The sequence below is a fragment of the Petaurus breviceps genome, unplaced genomic scaffold (genome assembly GCF_028583685.1).
Source record: "Petaurus breviceps papuanus isolate PSGF00001 unplaced genomic scaffold, PetGlider_PUasm1.0 90895, whole genome shotgun sequence".
NCBI lineage: Eukaryota > Metazoa > Chordata > Mammalia > Diprotodontia > Petauridae > Petaurus > Petaurus breviceps.
The window spans coordinates 18,005,616-18,021,836 of NW_027187372.1; positions in this window are offsets into that span (position 1 = coordinate 18,005,616).

Genomic DNA, 16,221 nt, shown 5'->3' on the forward strand with positions numbered 1-16,221 from the left:
TTAGTGATAGTATCTTTAAGAATTTTTGAAATTTCATTTTGTTCTATTTTTGACTGTGATGTAGTTTTAAAAGGGCATGGTTAAAATTAGCTGTTCAGAATTATTATGATACATAGGCTGTCTAAAATATAAAAATTTCTGTATCATTTTTCCTTTATATATAACACAAATGATATTGTAGAATATTCTCAACATATTATTTGTTTCTCCAGTATATTTCCCTAATAAGTGTACTTTATTATACTACCATGAATTTGCTTATCTTCATTTATGTCTTATATTTATCTGATCTCTTCTTGAATTTTCCTAACCTATTTTGACTTACAATACATTTTTGTTCCTCATTATGGTGCTACCTCCCATTTATTTGTCACTTATAAATATGTTGTGCACATTGTGTTTTTCTATATGTGCAAATAATCAATGGATACATATATATGTATATATATTTTTTTAAGCAATCAGGGTTAAGTAACTTGCTCAAGGCTACACGGCCAGTTATTTCTGGGTGTGGTGCTTAGTATCTGAGCCCAAATTTGATCCCCAGGTCATCCCGACACTGGAGCTGGTGCTCTTGCTCACTGTGCTACCTGGCCTCCCCAATCAATGGATATATTAAAGGATGTTATTTCAAAAATGTATGCCAGTGTTGATATAATTTGAATGACCAAATGATAATAGCAGAAATAATTTGCTACATCCATGGAGTTTAGGGACTACTGTCTTTGACCTTCAGGTGTTTAGATAAAGATTTTTCTGTATTCTATAACTTTAACACCCACTGTCACTTGCTAAGGAATAAAAAAAAAAAACATAGAATTACTATTCTGGGTAGAAGTGTGAAAGTCTAGTAAAAAATCAGTATTTTAGAGTTGCCCACAATCATCTCTCTGCTTAAGGCAAAAAAAAAAATTCCTGATAATATAAAAAAAAATAAAGAGTACACAAAGCAAAATGACCAGGAAGCTAGGTGGTGCAGTTGGTAGAGCTCTGGTCCTGCAATCAGGAAGATGTTAATTAAAATCTAGCCTCAGATACTTACTACTTGAGTGATCTTGAAGCAAATCACTTTAACCTTTATCTGCCTCAGTTTCCTCAACTGTAAAATGGAGGATGAGGATAGTATCTACCTTCAGGCATATTGGGAAAATCAAATGAGATAATATTTGTAAAGTCCTTGCCATGGGGACTGGCACACAATAGGTGCTTAATAAGTATTTGTCTCCTTCCCCTTCCATTTTCTTTACAGCTTTTTAATTTTTCCCTTTATTCCTAGCCACTTAAACTTTTAGATGTCTATCTCCATGTAATCTAGGTAAAGATATCCATTGGGAGCACCTACCCTTACTAGTCTTCTTCCTTTTCTACCTTAGAACTTTCTGAAAAATGATACTGAACACTGAATTTCCTAAAAATTTAGAATGGTCTAACAGAAGCAACAAAGATTAATCCACCTTGGACTTCTAATGGAAGACTAGAAGATAACATTATTACATACTTCAGATAATTCTTCCTTTTTCTGCTAACAATCATTATTCACTGTTAGGATGTGTGTTTTGATACTAGATATGTAATGAGGAGTTGTGAGGGAAATGGGTTGGACACTTTTTGAAAAGAAAAACAAAATAAGATCGTTACAATAACATAGAATTGCATTCAACAATTAGTGCCTTCAGTGCCAAAGCATTAATCCTATTCAAGCAGGGTTTGAAAAGCTGACTTCTCCCAGAAATCCCTGGGCAAATAGATACGTCTAGCCTACTACCAAGAGGCAGTACAGTATTGTGGAAAGAAAACTAGATTTGTGCTTAAAAAAGAGCTAGATTAAAATCCTGGCCTTGATATAGGTTCTCTGTCCTTGGAAAAGTCACTTAACTACTTTGAGACTCAATTTCTTCATGTGTAAAATGAGAATAATTCTCCCTACCTTATAGGGTTATAGTGACAAATTACTTTGAACAACTTAAAGCAATGCAAATGGATAGCTATGCATATGTATATGTATACATACACACAGTGTGTGTATATATATACACATACACATATACATATATGTGTATGTATGTGTATATGTGTGTACACATACACAAATGTGTACATACTTACACATATACATATACGTGTGTGTATGTTTTTGACCTGAAAGTTTGGTTAAAAAAGGCAAACAGGCTAGGTGATTGTAAATTCATATTGTTTATTCCCTTTAAGCTAGCAAGAACATGCCTCAAGGAGCCAAAACATAAGTTCTTACTGTCTGATAAAAGAAGGAACAGCTTTAAATATGTTTCAGGACAATCACAAGTCAGGCTGTTTGTGTCCCTCAGATTTATGGTCTCTATATGCATTTAACTATACCATGAGTAATGAAGTTTCTTAGTTGAATAAGTTGTAAATACAAATTGAAAAGACAATTGATAAAGTAGTGTCAGTTGAAAATTAGGATTCTAGGATATCTGTTTTTCCCTGAATAGAGTATGCCCCTAGGATACAAAAATAAGAGAAGGCCCACCACTCTGGTTACAGGGATCCTGTCACAAACAGGAAGACAACTCTTTGTCAGCCAAATCTGATCTTTGAAGTTGCTGACAAAGGAAAGGGCACTTTTAGAACAATCTGATTGATTAATTCAGGCTTTCGCCCTTATTGGGGTTCAAATGATCTAAAATGATTATCATTTGTGTGTGTGTGTATACACATATGTATTATAGTGAGTTATCATTATTGTTTGGGATGAAAATTCTCATCCAAAATTTAATCCAGAACACAGAGATCTCTTAGGATAAGAACAGGAATTCATTCTTTTCCCCAGGAGAAGAGGCCAGTCTTCCCCATGACTGATCATGAGAAAGAGGCACACAAGGGGTGGAAAACAAAGTTTTTAAACCCTAACACAGCAGGGTCATATTTCTCCCATTGTCCCTCAACCCATTGGTTGGAGGAGTGAGCTCAAGTTGTCCCTAACTCCCACTGGCCAGGAGGAGGGGCTCACAAAGGAGGGAAAACAGACAAAGAACTCAAAGTGGGGGTCAAAAGACTCCCTTAAGGGCTTGCTGCTGATTGACAGCAGTAATGGAAGAGGAAGAGGGAAGTTAACAATCCAAGATTGAGAAGTTTTCACTTCTCCCAGACATTATGATCAGACTTCCCACCTATTCTATATTTCCTGTGGTTTCTTGAACTTAGCCTAGTCAACTGGTTGATTTAATCTTCTTGCCACACTGAAATAGACTGATTAGCCTTCTTATCCCTCCTCAAGAAATAAATCCTACTAAAGAATCTGCCTTGAATTGGTAATGCCAAGAATGTACTCTCTTTCTAATATTCCAATCACAGAGCAACTAGGAATAGGCCCCACCCCTTGAGCAGTTGAATATAGGTTAATAAACCTGTGTAGCTCTGACTCTCCAAGTGCAGACTCACTCTCCAAAACTTCTACTTCTATGAGTAGTCTGAATTCCCAGACTATGGTTAAGTATTCTTCACCACAGACTCCTGTGAGTGGATGGGGTATGGATATTGCTCAAGTGTGCCCTCATCGATATAACCCCAATGATTATCCAATTGAAATGAATTAGCCATCCAGAATTAAAATTGGCTTTTAGTTATGAGTATTTACTGAGGTGGTTTAGTAAGAGCAAAACTTTTTTACAAGTTTATATGGACTCCATGGTAAAGTGGGCTTAAGCTCAGATTACTCTTGTGACAAAAGAATAACTTATAGCTTCTGCTTGGATGTTCCCTTTTCCCCTCCTTGAAATCCTCAGGAAATTCTTAGGTTGTGGGTGCTTTATAGAGTCCAGAAATTAGGCTGGCTAGGTGGCTCAGTGAATACAGCACCAGCCCTGGAGTCAGGAGGACCTGAGTTCAAACCTGGCCTCAGACTTTTAAGGCTTACTAGTTGTATGACCTTGGACAAGTCACTTAACCCCAATTGCCCTGACTTCCCCCCTCCAAAAAGAAAAAAAAAAAGAGTCCTGAAGTTGTACTTCTCTCTGCCCTAAAAAGATCACGCTCCCTAGATCAGCTTTTCCTCAGTGTGTCTAGTTCTCTTTTATCTCTCTGCTAGCTTAGTAGTCCATTCTGCCCAGTGACATGGTTGATGGAAGTGATTGGGACAGGGCTCACAAACATCCACTCCCATTGCTCTCTAGCATAAGTGCAAGAGGTTTAACCTTCTTAAAGCATTGACAGTTTGACTAGGTGTCCTGGGCTGCTCAGTGTCCAGCACTAAGCATGATGGGAGATGTGAATAAGAAATGACCAGACCATGTGGGAAGTTCAAGGAAGAATTATGAACTCCATTTATTGATTCTTAGGACAAGGTATTTATAGAGCAATGAGACAAATGAACAGGACTCAAGTTTTCTTATCATTATCTTAGTCTGTTATATCCTGGAAGTAGCACGGAATAGATAATCTGACAAGGCTTTGTTATCTAGGAGCCAAAAAGTCTTAGGAAAAGTCATTTAACTCCTTTCAGATGCAGTTACATTACAAAGGATGCTCTGGAGAGCAGGCTTCAAGGTGGAAGCCAAAGCCAAGATAATCAAGGACATCTACATAGGAGCCAACCACCCAAGAATCAAATATTTTGGCTCTCAACAACTAGGAAGACAGTTGCTGCTATTACTCTGATGGAATCTCTTTTTCTGATATATGCTGGTGCAGAACTCTAGGTCTTACCAATCTCAAACATTTCATCATCTAATGACTCCAAACTCTTTACTCTTTGAACTTTGTTAACTTCTTGATTGATCAATTATTAGTGTCTAGAAATTGTGCATGCAGTTTATTCATTTGATTCTATGACTGAATCAAAAGTATCATGTGTGGAGCAAACTGTTAATTACATTAATTGGGGTTGAGGAGTGTACAACACTATTCTTACCTTGGCTATTCCATTTTCACCTTTTATGATCTCAAAATATTTTACTTTAGTAGATCTTTATCCAAAATAGTCTAAACATCTCTAAGATTTTAATAATCTAATGAAAAGTTAGTTGTCATTTTTGAAACTATTGATACTGAAATAATGAGATTTACATTTTTTGTATTTTCACTGAATTGCCTAAATCAGGGTGAGGGTGGGGTCTGCTTCCTCAAGGACTCATGTGGCCCTTTAGCCTTTCAAGTGCAGCCCTTTGACTGAATCCAAATTTCACAGAACAAATAAGAAAGGATTTGTTTTGTGATATTTGGATTAAGTCAAAGGGTCAATTTGAAGATCTAGAGGGCCTCATGTGGACTTGAAATTATTCACTTCATGCAATCAAAATTCTGCATGAGTGTGTGTGTGTATATACATGGTTCATTAAAAAAATAATATTCAGTATAGTAGAAAAAGAAGAAAATATTTTCCAAAAATGCACATTCCAACTGAAATTATTTTAATAACCTAAAGAAAAAAAATTAAATCCCTAGAAGAAATATTTAGGTCAACTTCAAATCTCCCTAGCTTTTGGATACCTGTCTATAAGCTCCAGAATATCCTAAAATATCATTGAAATCATTCCCCAAAACCCTTGAAGGGTAGAGAACTGCACTTTGTAAGTTTCTTATTGGAAATCAAGCCCCAGAGACTAACTTTCTCTTTTCAAGTTTACCCCTTAGGGCATAATTCGAGCTTCCTCTATAACAAAAGCAATTTGAATTCCCTTTCTTTACATCTACAACTTATAAAGTAATCCTGAGGAAAATAATGAAGTAAATACAATACTACATACCATATAAACCACAATAGCCTTTCACAATTTCTGTTTATCACAAGTAAAGGTATATAAAAAAAGAGATGAAATTCAAATAATACTAATTGTTTACATAAGGGTGCCTTATTGTTCCCCATCTCCCTTTGGAGGGTTTTTTTTTTTTTTTTGCCAGTGATATAAAGCAGAATTATCCTACCTAGATCAAGGATTTGTGATTTCACCATACTTCATGAAAATGCTTTTGAAAAATAACTTTGAACTCTACATGGGTACATGCCTATAGTCCCTGCTACTAGGGAAATGAAGACTGATGTATCACTTTAGGAAAGTTCTGAGTCACAGCAGAGTTAAACTGATTAGATTTCTACATTAAATCTGGCACTGATATCCTCACTGCCTGAGAGAGGGAAGCCACCAGGTTGTCTAGGGAAGGGTGAACCAGCTCAAGTCAGAAATTGAGCAGCTCAGAGCTTCTAAAACTATCATTAGTGGGGTTAGGACCACAAGTGACCACTGTACTTCTAGTTGTGGAGGGGAGGGCCACTAAAAATGATGAAAAATAATTACTTGGAAAAGGCAAAGTTGTTTTTTGTAACCACGTACAGAGTCACAATTAATTCTTCTATTCCTTTAAAAAAGGCAGCATTACTGGAAGACATCAGTATCCTGGGCAGGGGGGGGGGGGGGGGGGGGGGGGCGAAGTTGGGAAATTAGAACTTTAGCTAATTTCAATCATTTAAGTTTTATTAAGGTCAAAACCAGTTAAAGAATTTTGGGGTTTACAAGTCCATAACTATCAATGAATTGCAATAATATGAATTAAAAGGTCTTTCTAGAAGCTCATACTTAGTACTCAGGTGATAAAAGGAATTTAACTGCATGGCAGAATAGTAATAGGTAACAGTACTAGACAGTCAAGTTATTAAGTTCCACTACAGGAAAATTCTTTTTTTTTTTTTTGTCATCAGTGTTCCAATTCAAGGAGTATGCATTTATTTTTCACTGCTGCCAACCAAGTGCAATGAAGTTTTTATGGCACCTATCTCATTCTTAGAATTGAATACATGTTAATATTTATATCCTGTCTACTCAGCATTTTCTTTCCTACATCTTCTTAAAATTTTCATGTCTTTCTCCCACCTCCTTACTAGAAAGAATTCATTAAGGTCTATATCACAATGTAAAACACAGCAAGGAATAAAAATTCGAAACACATCACAAACATGAATAATATATGTGTATACCTTTAAGTATAATATTATTAAATGAATGTCATATGCAATACATACATAAATGCACATAAAGTAAAATATATGTATGATAAATGCTTATCTGATGCATATAGTATATACACATCTGGATCTGTGATTTCATCCAAGTAGGGCATTTCTAGTGCAGATTCTCCCTCCACTAAAAGAGACCAGAAATTTGTATGTAAATTGTTGTCTTACAGCATTATTTACAAATACAAAAAGTTTAATTATTTGACCATGGTAACACTGGAATATATTTTTGAGGTAGGATTTATATAAAGATCTTCTTTACTTCAAGACTGTCCACTATGTAACACACACACACACACACACACACACACACACACACCCTCCCTAAGGACTAGATCTTTGCTTCAATTGCTGTATAGAACTTGGAAAGTTCCCAGATAAGAAAAAAAAATGCTATAATGTTAAAGAGTTTTCTAGGACACTGAAAGGTTAGGTGCTTGCCATACAGGGTACACTTGGTATCTGAGGAAGAATGGGTAATTCAGATCTTCTTGACTTGTAGGTTGGCTGTATATCAGGCCATCCTTTTTGTGCACACACATGTGCCCACAATCATACTTATTTGTACCATGAGAAGATTAACAAATTCAGAAATTCTAGCCTAGAAAATGCATAAAATTATATACTTTGGTAGTCAAAAGAAGTGAAAAAGTCTTCAGTTATAGACTTTTTTATGAGGGGAATAATAATTTAAGACCAATATAATGCCAGTCTTGTATAACTAGTACCAGAATCTTCCCACTATTACACTAATTGATATTTTATACTTTCCTATATAGTTCTAATTTGATTTTTGTATAATGGGTTCTATACCAAAGGTCATTTCTAGTTGCACTGCAGCAAAATCTGTCCAAATTATCATCTTCTATTAAAATGTATGGTGCAGGGCAGCCAGGTAGCACAGCAAGTAAGAGCATCGGCCCCAGAGTCAGGATGACCTGGGATCGAATCCAGGCTCAGACACTTAGCACCCACCCAGAAACACCTGGCCGTGTAACCTTGAGCAAGTTACTTAACCCCAATTGCTTTAAAAATAAATAAATAAATAAATGGATGGTGCTAAGCTATAAATGAGCGTTAGAAGTATTGGTTGTGATAATTCTGCTAAAAACCATAAAGATCAATAGTAAAATCTGAAACATATTTTGAAGTTTGGGGAGTATGCATCTTTGTGTCTCTTTCTCTTACAGTGTAATAGATTAACATAGGTATAAATACAATAAAACTAGACTCACAAGCTTATTATGAGATGTAGTCATTTTTGTTTCCCCTTCCCTGCATTCAAAAGATGGACATATCCTTTGCCATCTTTCTAATTGCCATGGCTTTTTTTTTATCTGTGATATTTCCCAAAATAGAAGTCAAATTCTTTCATCTCTTGGATGGATGTCATTGAATACGTCCAGCACATTTTTCTACTAACATAAATTGTCATCATAAACAAGTAAATTGGATAACACAAAAGTTAATGATCATGTTTTTCATAGTCATTCATATGTAACTTTAAAAAAAATTAGTTTGCAAAAAAAATGAGTTTGCATAATGGTATGTCCTCAATCCCCATTTATAAATGAGCTACTACTGAATCAAAACCATAGACATGGGTTAAAAGTTATAGGATTTCTAAGAAAAAAGGAATCATTTTTTTGTGGCTGATAAAGTGTGATATGGCCAGGGATAAATAAACTGATAAATAGTTACAAAAGCCAAGATCCTAATAGTAGGTATGGTACAAGGAGGCTACACAATATGGTTTTCATATCAGTTTTAGGAGGACAGAAATTTTTATGATACTCCTTGGTTGATTGGTTTAGTTCTCTATCATACTTTGTAAAATTTTGATTCCAAAATATTCTAGTTAGCTCCCCATATCTTTCTTTCCATTCTCCTTCATATTAGAATTTTCCCCATTCCACTCTAACAAAGAAACTGAAATGATATACCACTGTCTCCTTCTCTTCTGCTTCGTACTTCAAAACATTTCTTCATTGGTCTCATTCATTGTTCCTTTGCTCTAGTATCTGATGAAAGTGGCATTCCTTTTTGAGACCAACTCAGCCAAGTAGGGGTTTTTCCCTTGATAGCATATTTTCTTTTCTTTCCAGGAACTTGAACATTAGCTATTACTTTCAATCCTTTATCATATACCTATTCCTTTCCAAACATAACAGGCCTTTCAATTCTTGAAGAACCTCCTCCTGACTCTGATTTCCTATCAGGTTATATATTCCTTCATCGTCTCTCTTTTGCAACTAAAATCCTACAGACAAAAAAGTCATCTATTTTCATTAACCTCTACATTTTGACCTCCCATTCATTTTAACATCTTGCAGTCTGTCTCTTTACTTGACCACTAGACTGAAACTTCTCAAACTGAGGTCAACAATGTCCTTCTGTCAATTTTCTTCCTCATTTTTACTACTACTAGACCTAACTACAGTTTTTGACACTATTGAAAACTCTCTTTGGGAAAGGAGTTAAGAGTTTCTCTTCCACTGGCTTATGTGATACTCTTCCTTACCATTTCTCCTTCCTATGACTGACTGCTCACTTGTCAGTCTTATTTGCAAGATCATCTACCTCATATCCTCAGACCACAGATCTCCCTGAAGACTCTATTCTGGGTTCCATTGTCTCTCTAAAATTTCTCTCTTGGTCGTGATATTAATTATCTTTCTCATCTGAGTATATAATTGTGATATGTCTTTTTATCTGTCTATATCTATTTATCTAGATATGGATACTGTTGCTGCAAGCACCACAGCATACACACGGTGGCTACCAACACAGGTTCTTACATTTGCTTTTCTAAAGGAAAGCAACTCAAAATGGCTTAACAACGTGCTTTATCAAACATATCATTTACCTAGTTCAGAGGAAAAAGTCAGCACCCTGAACTTCAGAGTATACAGACAAAAACATTTCAAGCAGACAGGCCTCCAACTGTCTGACCATTACATACATCCATACCAATCACAGTTACCAGAGAGGGAAGCATCAACTATCTGGGTTTTCAAAGCTGGGGGGCTCTCAACAGCTGCCAAGAATCTTGTCTGGTCAAATCACACAACATTTCTCAAAGTGAGCCCCAAAACAAAGTCTCACATCAGGGTTTATATAGCCTTCTCCTGGCTCAGAGAATGTCACAGCCCTCTTGACCCACTGCCCAATCACAAAGTATCTACTGAAAAAACAAGCCTCCCACCACAGGCTCCAGGTGCACTTAAGCCTAGGGGCAGGGAAGATCTTAAATTTCCATTCCATTCTTATAACAGATACACACATACATATTAGAGAACCTGAATTAGACAAGACTTTGTCTGAGAACTCTTTCAATAAAGAGTTCACCAACATATTCCATTTGATTTTATTTATCCAGTTATTTATCTGTTTCTTTACTTGTTTCTTTACTTGCTTGTTATTACTATGGGACCTCTGATTGTAACATGGCTGGCATAAGAATGTTGAATACTAGGCTTTTATCTCTACTTTGGTATTCTATGGTCTGAAGAAAAATATTGCCACAGATATTGTGGATGCATTTGCAGCTGGATAAACCAAATGTGAATGGAATTTAATGTTGTATAGTAAAGATTCATTCTGAAACATCTGGATAACTCCAGTAGCAGAAAAGGGCTTCTTGGGTTGAAAACTCACTTAGTAATGTTTAATTCAAGTTTTTATGAGCTCTCTTAATTCTCTTTATTAAGGGTTTTGAAAATACATGTTATCTTCTTTGGAAACAAGTTATCATCTGCCAGCCTGGTATATTTGTGAACTCATTGATTATATTATTTGTAAAATAGAAATTTGACTTTTTTCTGGTAAATGTTCCAACTAATGAAAACATCTTTGATTGACTATGTAAGTATGAGTGAATATAAAAAGTCAGTGATAACTTAGAGAGTGTGGGAGATATCCTCTTTAACTCTGTTAAAGACTGCACACATTAATATGAATTCTTTCAGATTTGTTTGTGGGTTTAATTTTGGCAGGATGTTTAGTAACAAATCTTTAACTCTGAAAATCTCAACCTGCTAATGCTTGCAGATCAAGTGATAATGAGATAAGAACAAACTTCTGGAGTCAGAAAATAGTTCAGCAAACAATGTGGTTTTTTTGTTATTATTTTTTCTGGTATCTCTGGTTGTAATTTACAAATATTTCAATAATTCCAAAGGCCTGCTATTTTGTTAATGTGGATTCTCCCTCTATCAAAACTGATCACAACTGCTTCATACCTTTGGATATTGTTGTATGAGATACTGTGTCCCTCAGTTTAACTACTGGTAGTTCATGTTCTGCTGTTAGGCATTTCTAAACTGATAATCATTACATTGCATCATTCATGGTTAAATTCTATCCAATTTTAACAAGAGTTTTTAAATACCAAGAACTTATTGTTCATTGACCCTGTGCTCATAGATACAAAGACAACAAAATCAGTCTTTCACTAGAAGAACTTACATTCTACTGGTGATAAATAATGTGGATCCAGATTTTAAATAGGCAAAACACATGAAAAGTAAATCCAAAGTAGTTTCAAAGGATGCACAGTAACAACTGAAAAAGGGTCTAAAAGAAGGATTCATGTTAGAACTGAAACTGAGAATCAAAGGCAAAATGCAGAGGCAAAGAAGGAGAGAAAGGGAAGCATGGGTAAAAACCCATGCAAAGATAATGAGATGGGGGCTAAGTATTAAACATACAGCCTGCAAGAAGAAGAGTTTGGCTGGAGTATATAGCACAACATAAAAGGAAATAAACATTTATTAAATACCTAATACATGCCAGGCACTGTGCAAAGTACTTAACAAATATAATTTGATGCACATGACAACTCCATGATGAAGGTGCTATTAATATCACCTTTAACAGATGAAGAAACTAAGGCAAATAGGAGGTAATTGACTTGTACAGGGTTTCTCAACAGTTTGAGTTTCACTAAGCATGGTGGGAGATGTGAACAAGAAAAGACAAGACCATGTGCGTAGTTCAAGGAAGAACTATGAATTCCATTTATTGGTTCTTAGGACAAGGTTTTTATAGAGCAAATGAGACAAAGAAAAAGACTCAATTATTCTTATCATTATTTTAGTTTGTCATATCCTGGAAATAGCAGAGAACTTGATAAGGCTTTGTTATCTAGGAGCCAAAAAGTCTTAGGAAAAGTCAGTTAACTCCTTCATATGCAGTTGTATAACAAGGGATGCTCTCCAGAGCAGACTTCGAGGCCTAAGCCAAAGCTGAGATCATCAAGGACATCTGCATAGGAGCCCACCATGCAGGAGTTATGAGAATCAAATATTTTGGCTCTCAACAGCCCAGACCAGAGTTTCTCTTTTTTTCTATCACTTTACTATTGCTACAGAAACTTAAATGGGATTATATCTCCAAATAGTGAACAGATTTTCATTTTTCAAAATGAGCATATTGGATATCTCAAGAACTTGTGAAGCTTTGTAGGTTTTTTCTTGTAAATATTATTTGCAGAGTTTTAATTTTTCCCCTTAATAATGTAATCTTTAATTTTCTCCTCTTTACATATTTTCCTTTTCACATTTATTTATTTATTTCCTTTTACTTTATAGAATAAAACAAGAGTTTCCATAACATAGTATAATAAAAATGTGCAATTGCACATGAAACTGCAAACCTATCAGGTATGAAAAAACCAGAGTTGAATAGAAAATTTGACATTCAGATACAAGAAGCATGAGAAGATAAACAGGGAAAAAAAATCATAAGGAACTTATCAAAGTTGAACTATTTATATTCCTATATGGAAGAATGATAATGGTAACTTATGAAACTTTTCTCAGTATGAGAATAGTTGAAGGGAGTAGAAATGTTTACACACACATATGTCTATATAGGAGGATATATGGACATATGAATACATATGCGAGTGTGTGTATATATGTGTATGGTATACATAGACAGAGGGCAAAGGACCAATTTAATAGGAAGGGATGATGCTTAAAAAGTTAAATTGAGAGTTGAGAGAGGCATATAATGAGAGGAGATAGGGAGAGACAGAATGGGGTACATTATCTCATATAGAAGAGGCAAGGGAAAACTGTTACAATGGAGGGGAAGAACAGGAAGGCAAAAGGGAATGAGTCAACATTATTCTCATTGAATTTGGCTTAGGGAGGGAATGACATACACACTAAATAGGGTATCTCACAATACAGGAGAGTAGGGGGGAAGTAGATGAGAAGGGGATGACGGAAGGGAGGACAGGCTGGGAGGGAGGGAAGTTGGAATCACCCACTTTTGAAAAGGGACAGGATCAAAGTAGAGAATAAAACAAATGGGGGTGGGATAGGATGGAGGGAAGTAGTCAGTCTTTCACAATATATCCACAAATATAGTTTTGCATAGCTACACACGTACACCCTATATTTAATTCCTTATCTTCCCAGTGAGGGTGGGCGATAAGGGAAGAAGGGAAAGGGAAATCTGGAATTCAAAGTTTTAAAATCAAATGTTTTATATATATATTCTTTTTTTTCTTATTATTATCATTATTACTTTACATGTAACTGGGAAATGAGATATACAGGCACTGGGGTATAGAGATCCACCTTGCCCTACTGGAAAGTTGGAGGGGGTATGGTGGAAGATATGGGAGAGAGCAGATTGGGGGAGGGAATATTTAGCCGGATCACTGTTTTGGGGTGGTGGGTAGGGAAAAATGTAGAGAAAATTTGTAACTCAAAATCTTGTGGAAATGAATGAGGTAAACTAAAAAATTAAAAAAAAAGAACTTTAAATGCCCCCCCCAAAAAAAAACTCATCTATAAATTTTCCTCCATTTTCCTGCTTCTGTTCTGAACTTGGTAATATTTGTTTTATTTGTACAAAATTTTTTAAATTTGATGCAATCAAAATTATCCCTTTTACATCTAACTTGGCTCTCCTGTTCTTGTTTATTCGTAAATTATTCACCTATCCTTAAGTCTGATAAGCAATATGTTTCATGTTCTTCTAATTTTCTTATAAGATCCCTCTTTGTATCTAGGTCATGTATCTTACTTTGACTTTATCTTGTCAAATTGTATAAGATATTGGTTTATGCCCAACTACTTACTGCCATACTGTTTTCTATCTTTCCCAACTATATATATATTTTTAATAAGTAATGAAATTTTACACTTCTCAAATATAAGTTAACTATATTTCTTTGCTGCTGTAATTATATGTCTACTCTGTTCCACTGATTTACCTTTCTATTGCTTAGCCAGTACTAGATAGTTTTGAAAATTGTCTTGTAATATAGTTCAAGATCTGTTAATCCTAAAGCTCTTACCTTTACATTTTTTAAAAATTCCTTTTCTTGACTTTTTGTTCTTTCAAATGAATTCTGTTATCATCATTTTTTTCTAATTCAGTAAAAAAAAATTGCTAATTGGGATAGTTTTGAATATATAAATTAGTTTAGATAAAATTTTAATTTTTTAAAGTATTGGCTTTGCTACCCATTAACAATGGGCATTTCTACAGTTGTTTAAATCTGATTTTATTTGTATAAAAACTTTTTTTTAAGTAATTTTGTTCCTATAGTTCCGGGGTTTGTTTTGTCAGTTGCACTCTCAGGCATTTTATACTGTCTAGAGTTATTTTTAATAGGCTGCCTCTTACTATCCCTTCTTGCAGGATTTTGTTGGTGATATATAGGAATGCTCATGATTTATATAGATTTACTTTTATGTTTTGCTACTTTATTAAAATTATTGTTTCAACTAACTTTTCAGTTGAGTCTTTGGGATTTTTCAAGTATATCATCATATCATTGGCAAAAAGAGACAGTTTTATTACCTCTTTCCCTATTCTGATTCCTTCTGTTTCTTTTTCTTCTCTTATTGCTATTGCTAGGATTTCTAAGACAATTTTAAATAATATTGGTGACAGTGGGCACTCTTGCACCACATCTGATCTTACTGGGAAGCCTTCTAAATTATTCCCATTATAAATAACGCTTGCTAATCATTTTAGATAAATGCCTTTTTATCAGTTTAAGGATAAATTCATTTATACCAATACTTTCAAGTGTTTTTAATACAAATAAGTATTGTACTTTATCAAAAGCTTTTTCTGCATCTATTGATGAAATCATAATTATTTTTTACTTATAATATTGATATAATCAATTGTTAATAGTTTATGTTATTTTTTTTTTATTTTCTAACCCAGTTTTTTTTTTTATTTTACCCAGGTTAGCTTTGAAGTCAAACTATATTGATAATGTGTGCATCCTCTTCTTACCTTTATACAAACATGTAACTTACCAAGATTCTCAAAAAGTTCACAGGTATTCATTCATTAGATCAAAATAATATAAATTAACCTAGAAAACCTAGCAGTATATAAAGTTTTAAAAAATGAAGAACATTGTTGTATGATCTTGGGAAAGTAGTTTAACCTCCCTTAGCCTTAGTTTCTTGATTTATAAAATGAGGATAATAACCATTTTAATTCAAAGGATTATTGTGAGAAACCAGTGCAAAATATGTAATTGTTCTGAAAAATTCTAACATGCCATCCCATTGCACGTTTAACACCCTTACAAATTTGAGAAGCTTTTGTTTAAAAGGAATTGAGACAAATCTTCAAGAGTATTGGTTGAAGGAACTAAAGATCACATTGTGGATAGTGCTTTTTGGTTGCTTTCATACAAAGTAGCAAGGACATGCTCCAGGCACCCCAAATTTTGGTTGATGGATCAAGGTGGACAACTCAGGCAAGGGAGCATCACTTAGATGGCTCCAGGTATCTCCATTACTTTTTTGTTGCATATCCTTCTACTGTAACTGATTAATCTATCATTAACTATTGAATAACGTATGAGTGTCTCTTTTTTGTTCTACTATCAGACATAAACTACCAGGAGATTGGCTTGAGGCAAGCCCAGCAGGAAGTGACAGCCTGACTCAGAAATTCTTTCCACACTGCCCCCCACACCCCAAATCTCCCAGGGATAAGTAGGACACTTCCTTCCCCAAAGATTCAGAGAGTAGGGAAAGAAAACAGGGGTTCTCTTGATAGTTTTTCAAGGGGGAATAACTTATTAATAAAATTCGGTTCACAAGGACAAAGGAGACAAGAAAGATAAAGCAAAAGCAAACCAAGATTATAGGACATTTATGAAAAGGTGATTTTTATTTGTATCCCGAAACCCTTCTGAATTTTATAGGTTTTATCTACTGGGAGAAATGATTGTTAATTTA